Raw genomic sequence first — 19,947 nt, 5'->3', positions numbered from 1 at the left:
CCGCGCCCCAGCGATCCGCTCCAGCCACTCTCCTCTGGCCGTTCCATCAGGGCCTCCCTGGACTCCTCCACACCTGCTGCTCTCCAAGCCTGGAGGTCGAGATCGTTCACGGCTGGTTCTTCCTCAGCCTTCGGGTCTTGCTTACATGTCATGCCCTCCGACCACCCTCTCCCCTCCTGCTGATCACCAGGGCCCGCATGCCTGTCGGAAGTCTGTGGCCTCCCCTCCCCTCTGGAACGGAAGTCCACGAGCGAGGTAGGCGCTGCTTCTGCTGGTTCGCCGTGGTGCCCCCAGCCCCGAGTGCGGGACTTGCCGGGACCTGTCCAGGGCCGTGCTCCCGAAGATCTGGGACAGACAGACGGACAGAAATAGTACCAAGCCTTCTCTTTGCACTTCCTAGTTTTCCTGTCTGTGTCCTCCCTCTGGACCTGCCACGTGTAGCTAGTAAAGTAAAACAAAGTAAAGTAAAAACCCAGGTGAGCAGGAGCCCGGCTTCCGTGGCTGCCCATCGGACGCGGAACTCGTCCACCATCACGGCAGGTGCGGGGGCAGCGTGGGGACCCCAGGACAGGGCGGACACGGCCTCTGTTCTTCTTTCTGTCCCCAGGCGTCCCCCGCCGCCCCCTGCAGAGCAGGTTCTCCGTGGTGGGTCCGGGAGTGAAACGAGGAGCCGCGAGTGGGCAAAGGTGGGATTGATGGTGCAGCCCCCCAACCCCGCGCCTGGGAGTCAGCGCCACCTGGTGGACCTGTTTGTGCCTGCAGTTGGCTGGGAGCGTCTGCTCCGTCCAGCCACCCAGCAGGTGGATGGTGTTCAGCGGCCACCTCCCAGGCGCCGCGTCGGCAGGAGGGCCATGTGGACGGACGGGGCAGGACACTCTTGCTCACAACATGCGCTCCTGAGGTGCAGACGGACTCTGAACGGTCCAGGGGTGTCTCTGTTTTGCAGGGGAGGGGGGCAGGGAGGCACACTGACCACTCCAGAGCTCCAGACCATCCGCTCACTCGTTCATTCACCAGATAACAACTGGACCCACGTGGAGATGTGCCCCTGGCCCCCCTGGCCCCTCGATGGGCTGCTCTCTGCACAGACCTGGGAAGCACCCTGTTCTCCTGGGGGTCAGAGCTGGGGGTTTCTGGGCCGGCAGGCAGAGTCAGGGTCTGCCCAGTCCGCTTTCTGGGGCAGGACCAGCCCTTTAAATCAGGGCGACGCTCTGTGGGGGCAAGGGCAGCTGCTGGTGGCAGGACCAGTGAGGACGGTGAGCTCAGAGCCGCCGTCCAGGCTCGTCGTCTTGGTCGCGAGTGGGCCTGGCATGGTTGGTGGGGACAGGCAGTGTCCTGCCCTCCTTCCTGCCAGGGTCAGGCAGGTGACGTTCCCAGCCGGTGAGAGGTGAGCAGGAGATGCCAGGCAGGCTGGGCTCCCGGTTTCCGGCCTGCAGGAAGTGAGGCAGCGTTCTTGGAGCCACGGAAATGGGGCCACGTGCTGGGGATGGTGGGGCCGGGAGACGAGGCCCCAGGGCCTCGGTGAGTCCCCATGCCTGGCGCTGAGCACGGGGCCCGTTTCACAAGGGGGGAGTGGTGAGCCCGCTGGTTTCAATCCCAGTTCATACAACCAGGCACCGTCCAAACCGACGCTTCCTCTCTGAGGGGACAAGAAGGGAGAGGTTGGGATGGCAGGTCATTTGTGGAAGGGCAGGTGGGGTAGGAGAAGCGAATGGGCCAGTTGGTGTTGTGGGCTCACCTGTCCCCTAAAATGTGAAGTTCAAGGTCTAGCCCCCGTAGCTGTGCTTGGGACCTAGTTTGGGGGTGGCGTCTTTGCAGGTGAAGTTAAGGCTAGGTCACTGGGGTGAGCGGGTCCTGATCCAGTGACTGGTGTCTTCACGCGAGAAAGGACTCAGACCCGTCCATGCAGAGGACACACATGGGGAGCGGCCCCTGAGGCCGACACGGAGACAGGAGTAATGTGTCCACACACCCGGGGCCCACGGGCACCAGCAGCTGGAGAGAAGCCGGGGGTGGGCCCCACGTCGGAGCCTCCAGAGGAACCGGCCGGCCCACCCCTGACGCGGGGCTGTGGGGGACGTTTCTCCGCTGTGTTCAGCCCTGGCGTGTGTAGACTCCCTCGGCCACTCTCCAGTTTGCACTGCGGCTCCGTGGACAGGAGGCGCCCGGGGATGCCGACGGGCAGCTAGAGTCCCCTCTGTTGTCTGGGGATCAAGCTACCCTGGGGCCCGCCCCCAGGGCCTCCCTCATTTGCTCCATGTCGCTCAGGGCTCGGGGTTCTGCAGGCTAAACTCTGGGGTCAAAGGGCATGAGCCGAAGGAGGGAGTTTTTGGCTAGCATGACTGAGAGGTCCAAAGGGTAGCCCCGGCTTCAGCCTGGCTGGACCATAAAGCCCAGCTCCGCGTGGGGTCCAGGCCCCCAGTGCCCACCCTGAACCCTTCATATTCTCCTGGGTATCCTCCTGCTCAGCAGCTTCTCTGGGGCACCTGCTGCTCGGGGCTGGTGTCCCCAGCCGTGTAGACGCTCACAGAGACCCCTCCTTTCCCAGACAGCATCAGGAAATTCTGGGGCTGACTCTCACGGGAAGACTTCGGGGGTACGCGGGGTCCTGTGCTCAGCCTGGAGCTGGGGAGTGGGGTCAGCACCCCCTGGTTCGTGGATGGAGTGGGGCAGAAGCTGGTTCCCAAAGGAAAGAGGGACAGTGTGTCCTGAAGACAGTTGGATGGATACTGGGTGCAAGTTTGTGCACCCAGATTCATGTGCTGAACCCCAACCCCACGTGTGATGGTGTCGGGAGGTGGGGGCTGGAGGAGGGGCTGAGGTCATGAGGGTGGGGCCCCATGCGGGGATTAGCGCCCTCCTAAAACAGACCCCAGAGAGCTCCCTGCCCCAGGGCCACGCCAGGACCCAGTGAGCATGCAACCACGGCAACCTAGTCCTCACCCCTCGTGACTCGGGGGTTGACCTCGCTCAGGGATGGCTGGGGTGGGGGCTGCCTGGAGGCCTCTTCCCCCCTGTTGGGAGGTTCCTGGTGGCCGTCCCTGGGACCTGGATGGAGCACCTGCACATGACCTCTCTGTGTGGCCTGGCTTCCACGGAGCGCGGGGGTGGACCCCAACGTGAGCGTCTCAGGAGGACCGGGCAGGAGCTGTTCTCCTCGCTGACCCAGGACTCACACAGTGTCACTTCTGCGTGGTCATTGGCCTGCCCGCGTTCGAGTGCCGGGAGCAGAGACCCCATCTCGGATGGCAGCCGTGGGGACATCCTTGTAAGGACACCCCAGGGGGCACGGCCAGTGGTGCAGACAGGATCTGTCTGGAGTGCTGGGTGCTGGTGGTGCCCAGGACCCCACGCAGCCCGCTCTCTCCAGCAGCATCCATGACCCTTGCTGGGGAACGCCCGTGGGGGTAAATGGCACCCCGGCCGCGAAACCTTATGTCCAAGTACTAAGCCGCCGGACCCGTGAGTGTGACCTTCTTTGGGGGAAGGGTCTTTGCAGACGTGATCACGTCAGGATGAGGCCCTATCCAGTGGCTGGCGGCCTCCTAGGAAGGGGGTTTGCCGAGATCGTCACGTTGGGACAAAGGCTCTGTGAGGGGGGAGGCAGGGAGGACAGTGGTGCTTTGTTAGTTAGCCGGGCGAACAAGGGCAGCGCCTGCGCTTTTCCGAACGCTGCAGTCCTCTGAAGAGCTTTCCATAGCGCCTCCTTGTTCCCAGGGTCTGAATCCCTCGTGGGGTGTCGGGGCCCCCCAAGGACGCCGGGCCACGTCCCACTCCCTGATGCCGCTGCTGTCCCCGCATGCACGTGGGCCCTGCAGCTGTCCAGCCCCCCGTCTCCTGACCTCAGATCCCGCCGCTCGGGGGGCCCTCGGTGCTCGCACAGTGTGCGAATCCCGTCGTCCCTCCAGCACTCAGTATTGTGGTTATGTCTCCCGGAGATGCGCTGGTCCTGTTTTTTGCAACATCGAGAAGAGCAACTGATACGTATTCATTGTGGAGAAGCCCTGTATGTAGGCAGCTGTAGGTCTAAAACCCTTTCACCCTGAGTCAGGGATTGTTGACCGTGTTCGCAGACCTTTTAGAAAAGTAATTGGAAGTTGTATGTACTACATGTAACTTCAACGAGCATCTACTGTGAACACCCTTCTGTGTTGAGAAATAGATCTACAAAATACACAAAAAAGGAGGTTACAGTATCCCATGCATGGATTCACGGTGTGTCCTCAGGCTGGTCTGTTCTTCCTTCCTCCCTCCTTCCCTTCTTGTAAATAGTACTGCAAAAAAACCCCCATTTTTTCTTCAGGACGTCATGAAGATGTTGTCAACGTGCTGTTAAGAAACTTGTAAAATCACGTATCCCCTTCTTGAGGCTCTGGCCCCGTTGATGCCTGTTTGTATGTCTGTCTTTCTTTTTTTGCCTTTCTTAATTGTTGATTTATGTCCTTTGTTTCTGTTGGGTGTTTTTGTTGTTGTTAGCTACTCCTTGTATGTTAGGGATCTCTGTTACCAACTCCTCTGTTTGATCCCAGCGCCTGGAATGATGGTTTAACCACAGCTCTCAACAAGAACTTAGGATTTCCGTATGCCGGACACCCTCCTAATGGCTTCATCCTCCTGAGAGCCGCGGGAGACAGGTCCTGTCTTCCTCCTCCCCATCCTACAGGTGGGGAACTTGCCTAGCGCCTCGCCTCGTGTTTCTGGGTCTGGAGGTGGCAGAGCTGGGACCCCAACCCCGAGCCCTTGGCGTGCACGCCTGTGTTCTCGAGCACGGCACACCCCCGCCGTGCTGAGCTGTCCTCAGACATGTCTCCTGTGCACAATGAACACGTGTGTTTGTTTGTGCCCCACAGCCTGCGGCAGCCACCCTCGGCCAGCCTTCGTGAGGACACCTTTGCCGGAGCGTCCCCTTCCGAGCGGGCAAAGCCAGGCCCCGGCCGCTCCCGGCTCTGCTGGGAAAACCCAGGTACAGTTTTCCTTTATGTTGATGGTTCTCAAAGTGTGGTTCCTGGACCAGCTGCATCAGCATCACCTGGGAGTGCATCAGAAATGCAGATCCCGGGGCACCTGGCGGCTCAGTCGGTTGAGCGTCTGACTCTTGATTTCGGCTCATGTCGTGATAAGGGGTTGTAGGGTCAAGCCTTGTGTCAAGCTCCGTGCTGGGAGTGGAGTCTGCTTTAGATTCTCTTTTTCCCTCTGCTCGTCCCTCTGTGCGTTCTCTCTCTCTCAAAATAAATAAATAAATCTTAAAAAAACAGAGATGCAGATCCCTGTCCCACTCTAGACCTGCTGACCCAGAGAGGGGACAGGTCAGCAACATGTGTCCCGTCCAGAATGCAGGTTATTCTGACGTGGGTCGAAGTTCAAGAGCTCCTGGTCTGTGTCAGCTCTGTCTTAGCCAGGCCGTCACCGAGTTCACTGTCCCCAAATCAAGCAAAACTCCCAGACGGGCACACATTGCCCAGGTTGGGTCACCTTTGTGTCCCTGTGCCTACTAAGAAATGAGATGGGGTGACCACCCACCCAAAAAGTGCACACTGTGAGTTGGGGGAGGCTCCCCAGAAGACGAGCAGGGAGCTGTTACAGGGCAGGGGGAATGTGTGCTCGGGAGGGGATGTCGAGAGGTGTCCAGTACCAGGAGCTCGGAGCCGGGCGGGGGCCAGCTTCCCGAGTGAGGCCCCACCTTGGAGGGGCCCACGCTGGTTCTTCCAAGCACTGCAGCCACTCCGCCATGTCCTGGCCCGGCCGTGACCATGTGACCATGCCCCACGGACACTTCCCTGGAGACCTGGCTAAAGGTGTCGAGACCACGGTCCTCCTACCTGACTTGGGGCTGGGTTACCGTACACGTCGGTAGCGTGGGACCTACTTTTGTCCACGGAAATGAGTACTGTTACTGGAGAATAAGGCACGAATAATTAAGCACAAAGCTTTTGGAGTCACTGCATGGTATTTAAATAACCTTCGGCTGAAGCCAACTTTTAAAACCAGTCTCCAGAATGAGGTGGAGAGTGAAGTGGGGGTAGCAGAGCCTAGACTAAGGTGCTGGAAGGAAGCCGGGCAAGGCTCATATCCGAGTGGGCAGTAGCCTTCAGATGCTGAGATCTGGCTGCGTGTAACAAGCCACTGTTGGTGGATTTCTTGCGCCGTATATTGGACTTTTTAAAATTCAGTATATATGTGTTAGAAGAACTAAAGGGAAGTGTGTTTTCTCTCATTTTTTTCTTCAAATATATGGTGCTCTAGGGTTGTTCTGCCTCCCAATTTTGATAGACCTGTGAGTATGGGAAAGGTTTCATTTTATTCCAACCTGATGATAAATAAAACAGGCAGGCAATGGCTAGGGCCCAACCTCAGTGATGGGGAGGCAGCAGGGAGTGGTGTAGATTCGGAGGGGGGCAAATGCAAGCCCCATCTGAAGATGCAGCCACTTCCCAACCCCAGCTCCAGCTCACTCTGCCAACCAGTAACGTGGGGTCGGGTCCCAGCACCTCTGAGTTTTCAGAAGCTGGACATCTGGATCTTAGAGTGAGCTTTCCTTGTTGCAACCGATTTAAGTTTTCAGAAAACTCCCTTATGTGGGTCACAGGTGGGGCAGACTGGGGGTAACCTCTGAATGGTGCCCAGGACGGGGAGAGTCCAGATAGGGGCACCTGTCCATGGCAGGCGGGAGGCAGGGCTGCTGGTGGGAATGTGAAATGGGGTGGCCACTTTGGAGAACAGTTTGGCCCATTTCTTAAAAACGTAAACATGGTCTTATCTGACCCAGAATTTACTCCTAGATATTTACCCAAGGGGAGTGAAAATGTGCATCCACAGAAAGACCTGGATACAGATCTTTGTGGCAGCATTTTCCATAGGAGCCCCAGACCAGAGACAGCCCACATGCCCACGGACAGGGGAGGGGGCTAAAGGAGACGGCGTCTCTACACTATGAGACACCACCCGCAGCCGGGGGAATGGACCGCCAGGCCATGCTCAGCAAGTGAAGGGAGCTGCTGACCGCAGGATTTTCTTCACACCAGGTTTCTTTCTTTCTTTCTTTTTTTTTTAAAGATTTTATTTATTTATTAGAGAGAGAGAGAATGAGAGAGAGCACGGGAGGGAAGAGGGTGAGAGGGAGAAGCAGACTCCCCGCCAAGTAGGGAGCCCGATGTGTGGGACTCGATCCCGGGACTCGAGGATCATGACCTGAGCTGAAGGCAGTCGCTCAACCAACTGAGCCACTCAGGCGCCCTCACACCAGGTTTCTAAGACAGGCAAAGCGACCGAGGCCCCACGCAGATCAGCGGTTGCCTGAGGCTGGGGATGGGGACTGGCTGCAGGTGGGATGAGGCAGGGGCTGGGGAGCTGGGCTCTACCTTTACAGCAGGTGAATTGCATGGTGCGTAGATCACACCTCCATGGAAGTGCGTTCAAGCAGCCACGGTCGTCCTTCCACGCAGGACTTGGGAGTGTGCATGGTCCTGAGGACACCTTCCAGACTTTTCTCGGCATTTGCTCGCGGCCTGCAGAGCACCGGATGGACAGCAGAGGGCGCTCCGCCACAGCCCCTGGGTCCAGGCTTTGCGCATAGCGGTGGAATGTGGCTTCTTTCCGTCCTTGGCAACTGTTTTCTTAAAAACCACAGGGTCAATAGAATCTGTGTCAATCAAATCCCATTTTCTCGCTGACCTGTATGACCCTTTAAGAGCTGTTTATCACTGTTTCTGAAGGCGGGCCCCTCCAAACTTGCGGAGTCTGAGCCGGCAGTATATGAATAATTCACAAACAATGGTTACCTGTAGGGCGGCCCCGCGTGAAGCATCCCTGCCGCGAATGCTTTTGTCAGCCGGGGACCATTCAGGCCCTGAAAAGGATCCCCGACAGCGGGGACTCCGGTCAATAGGTGGGATAAAAGGCTGGGTCTGGGCTTTACTAAGCAAGGCCTCCTGAGAAGGTGGCTTTGGAGAGTTTCCCACAATGCTTAGTGGAGCCCAGTAATCCTGCTGGAGATGGGGGCGTGTGGGGCCGGGAGGAGAGGCATATATAGGTGACCGCAGCAGGAGCAGATGATTTAGAAGCCCAGTGGGAGTCTGAGCCACTCTGGAATTCCCAAGGTTAGAAACACAAAAACAAACCATCTGTGCCACATAAATTTACTCGACGCCCCCGACAGCCGCTGGGTTAATAATCCTCCCTCTGTAAGCGGAGGGTCGCCGCGTGGTGAAGAGCGTGAACTTGCTTCTTCCGAGGTGCCAGTGGGATGGGGCTGGTGCCGGCCGTGTGGAAGGAAGACGGGCACCCGGGAGGAGGCGGTCCGGGGCTCCGGCGGCGTGAACGGCGCAGCGCAGGGTCCAAGTGGATCCCTGCAGACCGTGGCCGACCGTCCGAGCCGGTGTGGCCCTCGCCCAGGGGACAGGATGCAGCTGTCACGGGAGCGGTGTGGCTGGATCCCCCTGAGAGGTTGTCCTGCTGGAAGAAGCCGATTTATAAAGGGCCAGGCCCCCTGACATTCGGAATCAGAGAGCGAAGAAATGAAATAGTGCATCAAAGCGGCTTCCCCCTCAGCCGTCTTGATGGCAGTTTTGAAACACGTGAAACACCTGAAAGAATCGTAGGACACAGACACGCCCACCCTCTAGATGCTGCAATGAGTACTTTGCTGTATTTGCTTTCGCATAGATTTACCCACCTGGCCATCCCACTGTCTGTGAATTCTTCATCTTATTACTATTATTTTTAATCAAAAACAGCTTTTCAGACTCTCAAATGCCCCACAATTGAAAGCTGCTGGCTCGTGTTAGCATCCTAAAGTCTTTCCCGCTCCACTGGGTCAAGTTTGGATCCCATCTCACGGTAAGTGTCACAGGACCCGATGTTGCTCGCAAATAAACGACACGGCTTCTGCATGGCCAGCGTGGGGCAGGCGGACAAAACCAGCCCCGCTGAGCCGGCTGTCGAGAGCGCACAGCCCTCGCTCACTCCCGGGGGACGCCGGGAGGGCGAAAGTTCTCCCAGCGCTCCATGAGGCCCTGATCTCGGGGCTTTCCACGCACAGACCCCTCTCAGGCTCATGCACACCCGTGAGGCCCCCGTTCTCCCGTTTTACAGATGAGGAGACCGAGGCATGGATTGTTCCGGTGGCTTGCCCAAGGCTGCACGCCTGGTCAGTGGCTGGTTTGCACAAGGCACCTGCACAGATGGAAGCAAACAGCTATGAGTTTTAAAACCAGCGATGCCAAATGTCGGTGGGGATGTGAGGCAGAGGCTCCGCTCTCAGGATGCAAATCGATACGCCCTGCAAGGCAGTTTGACCACAAGAGCCACAGAAAAGTTGGCTCAGTGCGGCCAACTTCACATCCAGGGACATTCACTGGGGACTCAGTGAGGTTCCGGAATGTTTCTGTAAGGACAGCGTTCAAACACGGGGATTCAAAAGAAAAGCTTGTATAGTGGGGAGTGTTGAGTAGCACAGATCTGGTTACAAACCAGACTCCAGGAGAAACAAAGTAATGATAGTCTTCCTCTAATGTTATATGCGTATAGAAAATACGTATAATGAATTGAGTATGTGTAGACTACAGAAAATAATCATATACATAATAGAGTAAACTGGAAAGGTATGTACCAAAAATATGAACAGTAATTATTTCCAAGTGGGGCTCTCTGGGGGGAGGAGGTTATAGTTGCTGTTTCTCTTTGGGCTTGTTGGTATTTCCCACAGTGGGTGTGCGTTAATGGACCAGCTTAGGAATCAGATGCCGTCCCTCCCATCCCATAATTGAGGTAAAAGGGAATGCAAGCAGCTCAGTCTAAACTTTTTCTTATTTTTGAGTGCAAGGAGGCTTTGGGTGGGGGAGGGAATCAGCAGGTGGCCCTAGAGGGTAGTGATCCTCTCAAGCTGTGTGCCTCGTGGGGGTGGCTGGGTGGGTGGGCCGATGTGCGAGAGCCGCAGAAGGGAGCAGTCCCAGGTCCCCGTGATGCAAGAGACCTGGTGGTGGGGCCGGCACAGGGAAATGCCGAGCTAGGCAAGGACAAAGTGCTACCATCAAGTACACCTGGGCACACCTAAGGCTTTATAAACCCCTGCCCTTAAAAATGGGATAATCTCAGACCCGTGTGACCCAGTGAAGAGGGAAATCCAGATGAGATGGAGAAGTGGTTGGTGGAGATAAACAGCGGACAGCTTTGCTAAGGATTTTGTGCAGCTCTATTTTCCCAGGGGAAAGAAGAGTAACCTGGGAGAACCAAGGGTGGACCTGGTTGGTCTAGACCCTTACTTGTGAGGAACGGTGATAGTAACAAGGATAACGTTGGGACAGGTGTGGTCTATGGGCATGGCTACTCAGGCACCTGGAGCTGGGTGTGGGACCCGGAGACGCATGGGTTGGGCCTCTCGGAAAAAATGGGATAGAGTTTTTCTCCATTAACGAAAACAGATAAATCTAGGTCAGCTAAATTCTAGAAACACTCACTGAATACCTTTGAAATGATGATGATGATGGTAATAGCAACTCTGATTACCGCCGTCGTTTCCGGAACGTGCTTCCCACGCTACTGCATCTCATTTCCAGCAGGCAGGTGCTGTGTCGTCTGCAGAGGAGGAACGGAATCCTATAAAACCAGAGCGACATTTGCAGGGTCACCCAAAGCTAGAATTGAGTGCACGCCAAACACGAGCCATGTGGAATCAGTCAGGATCGGTTAGCTCGTGCTGCTGTAACAAGCACACTGAAAATCTCAGCAGCTTGAAAATACCATGATTGCTCCCTCCTACCGTATGTCTGTCGCAGGACCCCTGGGCTCTGCTCATTGTAGCTCCCAGGGACCCGGGCTGACCGTCTTGGTCTTGTGTCTGTGGCTGTAGGGACCGGGAAAAGAGATCATGGAAGGCCACGTGTGGGCCCTGAAAGCATTTCCCCGGCGCCGGCTTGGAAGAACTCCTCCCAGAACGCTGGCCCGAGCGCGGCACGAGGCTCTGCCCGGGTCTGTAGAGGGTTGTAGGGAAGGGAAGGATGCATTATCTCCCTGAGCTCTCGCAAGGCCATGTGTTAGTACAGTGATTATTTCTCTTTTCCGTAAGAGGCAGCCGTTCGCACAGCACACTTTGGGAGTGGAGGTTACGTGGCTCACACTCGGCGCTGGTGGAGTCCAGAGCCCAGCTGGTAAGCTCCGTCACAGCCCCCAGAGCACCTGGCTGGTGAGCACCCTCCCGGAAGCATGCCTGTTGGGGTTTAATATCAACCTTTATCTGACATATATGCACGTGACAGAAATATATCATTTCTCAGACATGTATTTAATAAGGAAATGTAAATTTTGGATCCCCAAATAACATTTTAAGCAAAATAAGTGTAAACAGTCTCAAAATACACTCAAAATGCCATTGGCAGAACCTCAAAATCGTGTGTTTTGGAAAGGCCGCCTCATGTCAGCAAAAGGGCTGAGCACCTCATACCCCAGAGGTACTGGTTTCATATATATATATATTTTAAGATTTTATTTATTTATCAGAGAGAGAGAGACAGAGGCAGGCAGAGGGAGAAGCAGGCTCCTTGCTGAGCAGGGAGCCCGATGTGGGACTCGATCCCAGGACCCTGGGATCACAACCTGAGCCGAAGGCAGACGCTTAACCGACTGGGCCACTCAGGCGTCCCGAGGTATTGCTTTCAAACCAACAGTTACAACGATGATGGGAAGTGTCTGATGGTCAGGAGGGACGTTTTATGACTTTCTAGCTACGAACATGACAGTCTGTCGCACGTACGTGGGAGTTCTGTTGATTCTTTCTTATGTTGTGGGAAGTTGGTTGGGGCGTCTGGGTTGGCATGGAGCATATCCTAGCTTTTCCCATGTAAAATAATAGGAACTAGGTCTTGGAGGGCGGCGATTTCACACAGAGCTTCCGACTTCCAGGAAGGGATTGTTGAGACACTGAGTGAAACCCACCTGTGCAGAGAAGTGGCCTGTATGATCGAGTTGAAAAACTTCACAAATTCATGAGTCCCTGACCCCAAATAAAGGACATGAGACAACAGGGCTGTGAATGTTTTGGAGGTGGTCCATCCAAGTTTAGGGAAGGACCAGACCACCTGTGAGGCTGAGGCGTCCCCACGGACCCATGACTCCCGTGTGCGGCAAATCGGTGAACAGCACGTTGCCGTGTCAGCTCCCATTTGCAGACACATGTTGGTGATACACAATGATATTTAGCTTATGAAAGTATAATGTCAGGCCTTGGGGAAATCACTACGTGGAGCTCACAATCTCTAGCATTACCTTCTGCTTCTCACAGGCAGATGGAAGCAGGAAGCACTGAGTAGGGCGGCTATTCCAAGTACAGATTGAGAACTTCTTTGCCCCCTTCCCCGCACGGGCAGCGCATCTCCGGGAGGGGAAGGGGCCAGTTTGGGGCTGCCGCATGGCCAACAGTCACAGATTGGATCAGCTTTCAGATTAGGGGTGTGGAGGTCGGCTGAAGGTCAGAGGCGCAGGCGGGCCGCCCAGGGATGGCTCTGCCTCTCGCTTGGGGCTCAGGGAGGGTCTCAGTCCCCTGTCTCACTCTGGGGTGTGGGCTGAAGGCAAAGCTGCTATCAAGGGCATGGTTCTGTGATGATGGCACAGAGGATGCAGAAGAGGAAGCTCAGCTGTGTAAACAACTTTCACACCTCTGATCCGGTCTACCCCTGAAGCTGCAAGGATGACCGTCAGGGAGGCCTGCCGCCCCGGGATCCCCAGGATCTGGGAGAGCAATGCCCGCCGCCCCGGGGTCCCCAGGATCTGGGAGAGTAATGCCCGCCACCCCGGGGTCCCCAGGATCTGGGAGAGTAATGCCCGCTGCCCCAGGGTCCCCAGGATCTCTTGACGATGCCTGTCCATCTGATGTTACAGGAGTCTCTGTGCAGTGTTCCCTCCTCCACACGATACACCAGTCATTTTTCTACTTTTACCAGAATTTAGCTGTTCTGTGTTCCATTCCTCCATGGTCAGCTCTGTGCTTTATTTGATAAAAGCACTAGACAGTTCCTGAGATCTTTCTCCTATATCTAGAGAAATTTCCAATTATTTGGGCTTCGGGGATCATAATAACTTAACCCAGATGAATACCCTTCAGCGGTAGAATTTTTGACCTGCAAGAAATCAGTTGTTTCCTTGTGGGGCTTTCCCCAGTGCCCCGTTGCACTTGGCTGTTTCTGCTCCAAGGAGTCCGTGGGCTTCTGTCCCAGTCTCGTGTGTTTTGGTCACTCTTGTTCCCGGATCATGCACGAGGCTCTAGCATGAGCAGCAAGCACTGCTTTGACCCTTTTTGGTGCCCCATATTGAGTTAGGCTGGAGAGACTCTGCTTCTGGAAGTAGTCTTCCTTTTTTGGACCTGTGTTGACAAGTGAACCTCATGCACAGCTTCCTGGTTGATAGTAACATTGACTATTCCCCACAGAGCCCCGGGCTCATGACTTCCCCGAGTGTGATCCTTACTACAATCTATCAGCTGGCTGGACAAACAGACCAGGTGGTGAGCCGCCAGCAAAGTGAGAAGTGTGTGGGTGAGCAGCTGAGCGGTCAAGGGAAGGTGGGCTGGAGCAGCTCATCCTTTATTTATCGGCGTACTGGAAATCCTTGCCAGAGTTTTAAATATACGTTATGCTAGGGTTGCATCTTAAATATATCTGCAGCATATTAATAATTAAACAGAAGTGGGAAATGTTTGGGTTGGGGCAGAAAGTAGGAATCATCAGCTTTATGCAGAGAACCCTCCCAATGGGAGTTCTGCCTGAATGAGGACTTAAGAATTACTCCATAGTTTAACTGAAAATTACCTCCTTGTGGGAGGGAGAACAGGACAGGAAATAGGAGAAAGAGGGATAATGCTAACTTCATCTATTCCCCTCATCAGGAAAGCAGAAAGACTTCCCAGAACTCCTCCCTCCCGACACCCATCAGGTGTCTGCTTACAGCTCATTGGCCAGGAGAGTAGAGCTCAGCTTCGCCTAGCTCCAGCAGAGTCCTGATACATTGCCGCCCTCAATTAATCAATAACCTGCTCATGTAGAAAAAAGGGATGAATGCACATCAGAAAGGATTAGCAGCATATGCCACCCTGGCCAAATTTTGCACACCACTCAGCATCTCCCTTTGTTTGTTTTAGGAGAGCTACTTATCCTGTGCTCCACGAGCAGCACACTCCTCAAGCCTACTTCCCACCAAACCCAAGGTCCCGCGTTCCACTGAGAAGCCCAGCCCTGCAGCAGGTGCCCAGGGATGCTGGGCTGGATGGGCACCCAGGAATCAGCACTGGGGATGGAGTGAGAGCCCAAGGGCCCACTTGTGTGTCTCGGGGTGAGTCCTTTTTGCATGATTGTCCTCCTTGGGGGTGATTTGGGGATTTTTCTACTTTTTTCTAAAATTTCCTGCTATTCTACTTTGGCATTTAAAAAAAGTTTTATTTTGGGGGCGTCTGGGTGGCTCAGTGAGTTGAGCGTCTGACTCTTGAGATTAAGCCCTGGGTCAGGCTCCGTGCTGAGCACAGAATCTGCTTGAAATGCTCTCTCTCCCTCTGCCCCTCGCGCCACTCATGCTCTCTCTCTCTCTCAATAAAAAAAAATCTTTAAAAAACTTTTATTATTGTATGACTTAACACGCACAGCAAGAACAGCATAAAGAACTCCTTTATGGTCTTTAACCAGATTCATCTAGTGTTATAAATTGCCCCAATTTCTTTATCATTTTACCGACTTACCTAGTCTATTGTCGATCTGTCCACGCACAGGGAGAGAGGAGGAGGGAGACATTTGCTACTAGAACCATCTATTGGGAAGTAAATTGCAGCTAGGTTGCCCTTAAATATTTATTTATTTTTTATAACAAAGACATCTTCTTACAGAATCCCAGTACAGTGATCAAAATCTGAAAATTTAACACTGATGAAAAAAATCTTACCTAATCTGCAGTCCCCATCCCAATTTTGTTGATGGCCCGATAACGTCCTGCTTGGCTACTTTTTTCCTGGTCCAGCGCCGACCCAGGTTCCCGTGTCTCCTCACTCTTCAATCCTGAATGGATCCCAGCCCCTCCTTGTCTTGCGGGACCTTGACGTGTGCGAGGAGTACACGTCAGTCATTTTGCAGGCTGTCCCTTGGTTTGGGTTTTGCCCGATGTCCCCTCAGAGTGGACTTGGTTATGCATTTTTTACTGCAGCAGCCATGTGAATTCTCCTCAGGGCATCACGCCAGGAGGCATGTGGTTTCGGTCAGTCCTGCTTCTGGGGATGTTTGGCTTCCTGGTGAAGGTAGTGCTTGCCAGAGGTTTTCCACTCTCAGGTTACTATTTCGCCCTTTGTGAGTAGGAAGTGACGTGTGGGGAGATAACTTTGAAGCTATGTAAATATCTTGTGTCTCATCCATCTATCAGGAGCACGTGGGTAGGGATATCTGATCAAAACATTTGGAAACCTTTGACCAGGGAATGGCAAACTTTTCCTTTTTCTTTTTTTTCTTTTCTTAAATAGGCTCCATGCCCAAGTTCAAGGGGCTTGAACTCACCACCCTGAGATCAAGAGTCATACACTCTACCTACTGAGCTGGCCAGGTGCCCCAAACTTTTTCTGTAAAGGGTCAAAGAGCAAATATTTTAGTCTGTGTTGGCTATATAGTCTCTGTCGAGACTCTAAAGCTTTGCCATTAGAGCATGGAAGCAACCATGGACATATGTAAACAAATGGGTGTGGTAATGTTCCAATAAAACTTTATTTACAAAAACAAGTGGTGGGCCAGATTTAGCCCATGAGCCATGGTTTGTCGACCTGCCCCTTATACCACTCTCAGCTGGTCTACCTCTAAAAGCCAGCAATTTTCCCTTGTGGGTGATTTTCAGACTCTTACAGGGTCTGACTTAGAAGTTTTAGGGTCTTAATTCTCTGTGCGTAGATTTTTTTCAAAGGATGAATCAAGTTATGCAGCAGGCTGTTGTATAATTTTGAAGGTGCTGTGATATCAACTGAGGCCAGAATGGCCCACTCCCATTGAGCTCTGTCTAGAGGTTTTCCCCTAGAGACTGTCAAGAAGGACCCCCAAAAGGGACCAAACATGGATTTTGTTTGGTTTGCACAGTTTGGGATTAATCTGAATTATTTGGGCTGGGGCTTGAACTCTGCCGGTTACTACAGGCCACCCTCTTCCTTCCCCCTTACACTGCCCTCCGTTCCCACGTTGATGAGTTCTGCTTGACCCTGAAAGCGTGTGTATTTTCCACACTTTTGTGAGATCTTGACAAGTAGGGGGTCACTTTCTAGAATTCCTCCTATCTCTTGTAGCCATAGAATGCTAAATCCCAGATGGAAAATTAACCCAACCAGGATGTTTATATTTGGTGCCCCAATTAGCCACATTCCAAGAAAAGAATCTTTGTCACTCTCCAGGGAATCTGCTGGCTTGGGAAGGATGTAGTTATGAACTTAATCTGTTTAGCTCTGTTTGCTTCTGCAAAGTGGGTGGTATGACCTGCAGCGCAGGCCGGCTCTGGATCCCAGTGCTGTGCTCGTAGTGGGTCTGCGTGGTTCAGGAGCCCAGCCTTCCGATTCTAGCCTGTTTGGGGACGGGCACCCGAAAGAAGGCAGCTGACGGGAAGGAGTGTGATCAACATTCCGTCGGCTTATTTCCCAGGGAGGCAGGTTTGGGGGCACTTTGGCACCCTGGAACTGGCCTGAGGTTGCCCTCCATCTGTGGTGATGTCTGTCGGACAGGTTCTGCTAAGAGCGGCGTTCTACTCCTTGGTCTCCAGGGAAGAAGCAGGTGCCACCCTGGGCCAGCACAGTGAGTGAAGGGGTTCAGTACCACGTCCTGGGAGCTGCATTAGGACTCCCTTGGATCCACCTAACAGGGAGTTTCTATGGAGGGAAAGCGGAGACCCACATCTGTAACCACCTCTTGTTGAAACTCATTGTTAACCATTGAAACGGATGCTTCACCTTCACATTCTGCGGCTTTGAAGTTTGAGTTATCGGAATCATCCAGGAAAGGTTGAGTTGATTCCGTTAAAAACCCCACCACAGGAGACTCTCCTTGCAAGGGAATGCACCTTTCTCGAGAGAGCTGGGCACGTCCACGAAATGAAGGGCGCCCTCTTAGGAAGAAGGGTCGCACTGGAACCCAGGTGAGGGCGGGCTGGTGGCAGGTGGGGCCAAGTTTCGCCCAGAGCCCTTTCCTGGGCTTTCCACCAGGGTGTCTTCTCTGAGGGGCAGGGCCCCGGAGCTTGTCCTCCCCGTGTGGACACCCCTCTTGTCCCTCTCCCTCTGCCGTATCCGCCGTCTGCCCGCGCATTTGGCCGGTATCATGGGACTCAGAGCTCACACACTCACACGGTCCCAGGGACCAGGCAGGTGACGCACCTGAGTTAAGCCCGCCAGGTGGGATTGAGTGAGCAGCAGGAGGATGTGGCGTCCACAGCTCCACTGTCCATTGGCAACCCGAGGCCGTGGGGCCTGGTGTTGGCACACCTGGTTTTTACTCAAGTCAGAAGTCTACGTGTGCACATGCTGTCATGAGGTCTTAAAATCTTGTCAGCAAATTCAACTTAAAAATTGTGTAGACCAAACACAGATCACTTAGACCTGTGTCCAGGAACAGGTATCTGTGGGGGGGATTCTGCTGTCATTTCTCCCACAAGAGGTTGGCCAGGGGCCTCGCTGCGGGCTGGACGGCAAACGCGGCTCGCGTGTCCTCGTCCTAGGTCCTTCCACTGTGTTTGTCACGTCCTGTCGGGTCGTGGGGCTGGGAGGCGGCTCTGTGGGGTCCTGTCTGCTGGATACTCTACTTTAGGAGTTTTGGAATTCCCTCCAGGCAGGACACTGACTTGCCCCTGGTGTTGCCTCCTGCTTCATCCAGGACCCCAGGCGGGCTGGGAGCGCCGTGGCTTGCCCGGGTCAGTGCCGCCAGGCCTGGAGTGTAGCACCGTGACTGAGGGCCTGGGCATTTTAGGCATTTGTCTGGACAAACTCCTGTCAAGCATCTTTGTCATTTTAAGGATTTATTTATTTATTTGAGAGAGCGAGCAAGCACCAGCAGGGGGAGAGGCAGAGGGAGAAGGAGAATCCCCAAGCAAACTCTGCGCTCAGCGCGGAGCCTGACGCCAGACTTGATCCCACGACCCTGGGATCGCGACCTGAGCCGTAACCAGGAGTCAGACTCTCCACCGACTGAGCCCCCCAGGTGCCCCGAGCATCTTTGTCACTTTAAACCAAGTGTTGCACCTTGGAGACCTGCATGGAGTTAAACGAATCGGAAGATGTCAGATAAAAACACAGGTCCCAGTTTGTTTGGAAGAACCAGAAGACCACATCCCCACGGGGTGACCGGGGGGCTGGAGCCCCCATGTGGGGGGGCCCCCTGAGCAGGTCCTTTGCCAGCCTGCCCTTGGGCCCGGGCCCCTCCTTTCCTGTTCTGCTGTTAGCAGCATGTCTGGCCCCTGGAGTTACATGCCCAGTGTCCTTGCTAAGTGGCTCAGGGAGGCTTGGCTGGGGAGGCATCTGTCAGAGCCTGGGGAGCGGGAGAGAGAAGACTGTGTGTTTCTCCCACTCCCCCGTGTTCCTGTGGCTCAGCTCCACCGGAACCCACCTTGCCGTGTGGTCCCTGCCGCTGGGGAGTAGCTGTGTCCTCGGCAGGGTGAGCCCCCACTGCCCACTCCCCCATCGAGGAGCAGCAGTGCCCTCCTGCTCTGGTCGAGTGTCGGCGTGCCTACTGCGACGGGCTGAACCGTGTGCCCCCCAGAAGCCGCATGTTGAAGTCCGACCCCCCGTTTCTCAGGACCCCGACCCAATCTGCTGGGTGTGATCCTAAGAAGAGATCTGGGCACAGACAAGCACGGGGGAAAACCACGTGACGTCGCGGGGAGAGGGGCATCTGCACACCAAGGAGAGGGGTCTCAGGACGGGCAGCCCTGCCGACACCCTGCTTGCCGACTGCCAGCCTCCAGAACCAGGAGGAGATGAATCTCCATCGATGAAGCCCCCAGCCTGGGGTCCTTTGTTCCGGCGGCCCCAGCATATGCTGCACACACCTGTGCTTGGGATCTAGCAACACCGTACCTGGTATCCTCTTCCCATCTTTATTGTAGTAGAACCAAGTGGAAATGGGATGTTTTTAGCACCCACATCCCTATTAAAAGTCAGAAGGTAAGAGATCCCCCGAGGGATGTAGGATTTCCACCCTCAGTCCACTCCGCTCATTTATTAACCCGGTGGGTCCCCGTAGGCAGCTGACTTTGCAAACCCCGATTTAAATTTTTTTTTTTTTTTAAAGATTATTTATTTATTTATTTGACAGAGAGAGAGACAGCGAGAGCAGGAACACAAGCAGGGGGAGTGGGAGAGGGAGAAGCAGGCTTCCCGCGGGGCAGGGAGCCCGATGTGGGGACTCGATCCCAGGACCCTGGGATCATGACCTGAGCCGAAGGCAGACGCCTAACGACTGAGCCACCCAGGCGCCCCCGATTTAAATTTTAAGTTGTCCTACCAAAGCCGTGTCTGAGAGAAATGAGCCCATTTTGTCTTCGATTGCTGGGTTTCCTGGGTTGCTGGGTACGTGGATGTTGGTCTCTCCACCGGCACCTTGTCTGCGCTTGGCAAGATGCGCACAGTTTTGAAATTCCTGATAGGAGTTTCCCAACCAACTGAAAGCGCCTGTCACAAAGTGTCTCTTCCTGCCCATGAGCTGCTAGGGGAAACAGTGTCAATGTGTTTTTTTTATTCATGGGAGAGAATGAGGAGCTGAGATGATTCATCGCTGCCCAAGACAGCCTGAAACGCCCCCAGTCCCCTCCCGCGGAGGGGTCATAGTGCTTCGTTTTGTTGGGCATCAAGCCACTCTTCCTACAAACTTCTGGAGAAATTCCAAATGTTGTAAGCAACTCTCAGCTTGCTCCTGAAGGGACTCAAGAAAAACACACGCTCTGAGCCGAGGGGAGATAAAACAAGAG

Source organism: Neomonachus schauinslandi, chromosome 14 (genome assembly GCF_002201575.2).
Source record: "Neomonachus schauinslandi chromosome 14, ASM220157v2, whole genome shotgun sequence".
Lineage (NCBI taxonomy): Eukaryota > Metazoa > Chordata > Mammalia > Carnivora > Phocidae > Neomonachus > Neomonachus schauinslandi.
The sequence above is the reverse complement of the archived record's forward strand: the minus strand, read 5'-3'. Positions refer to the sequence as shown.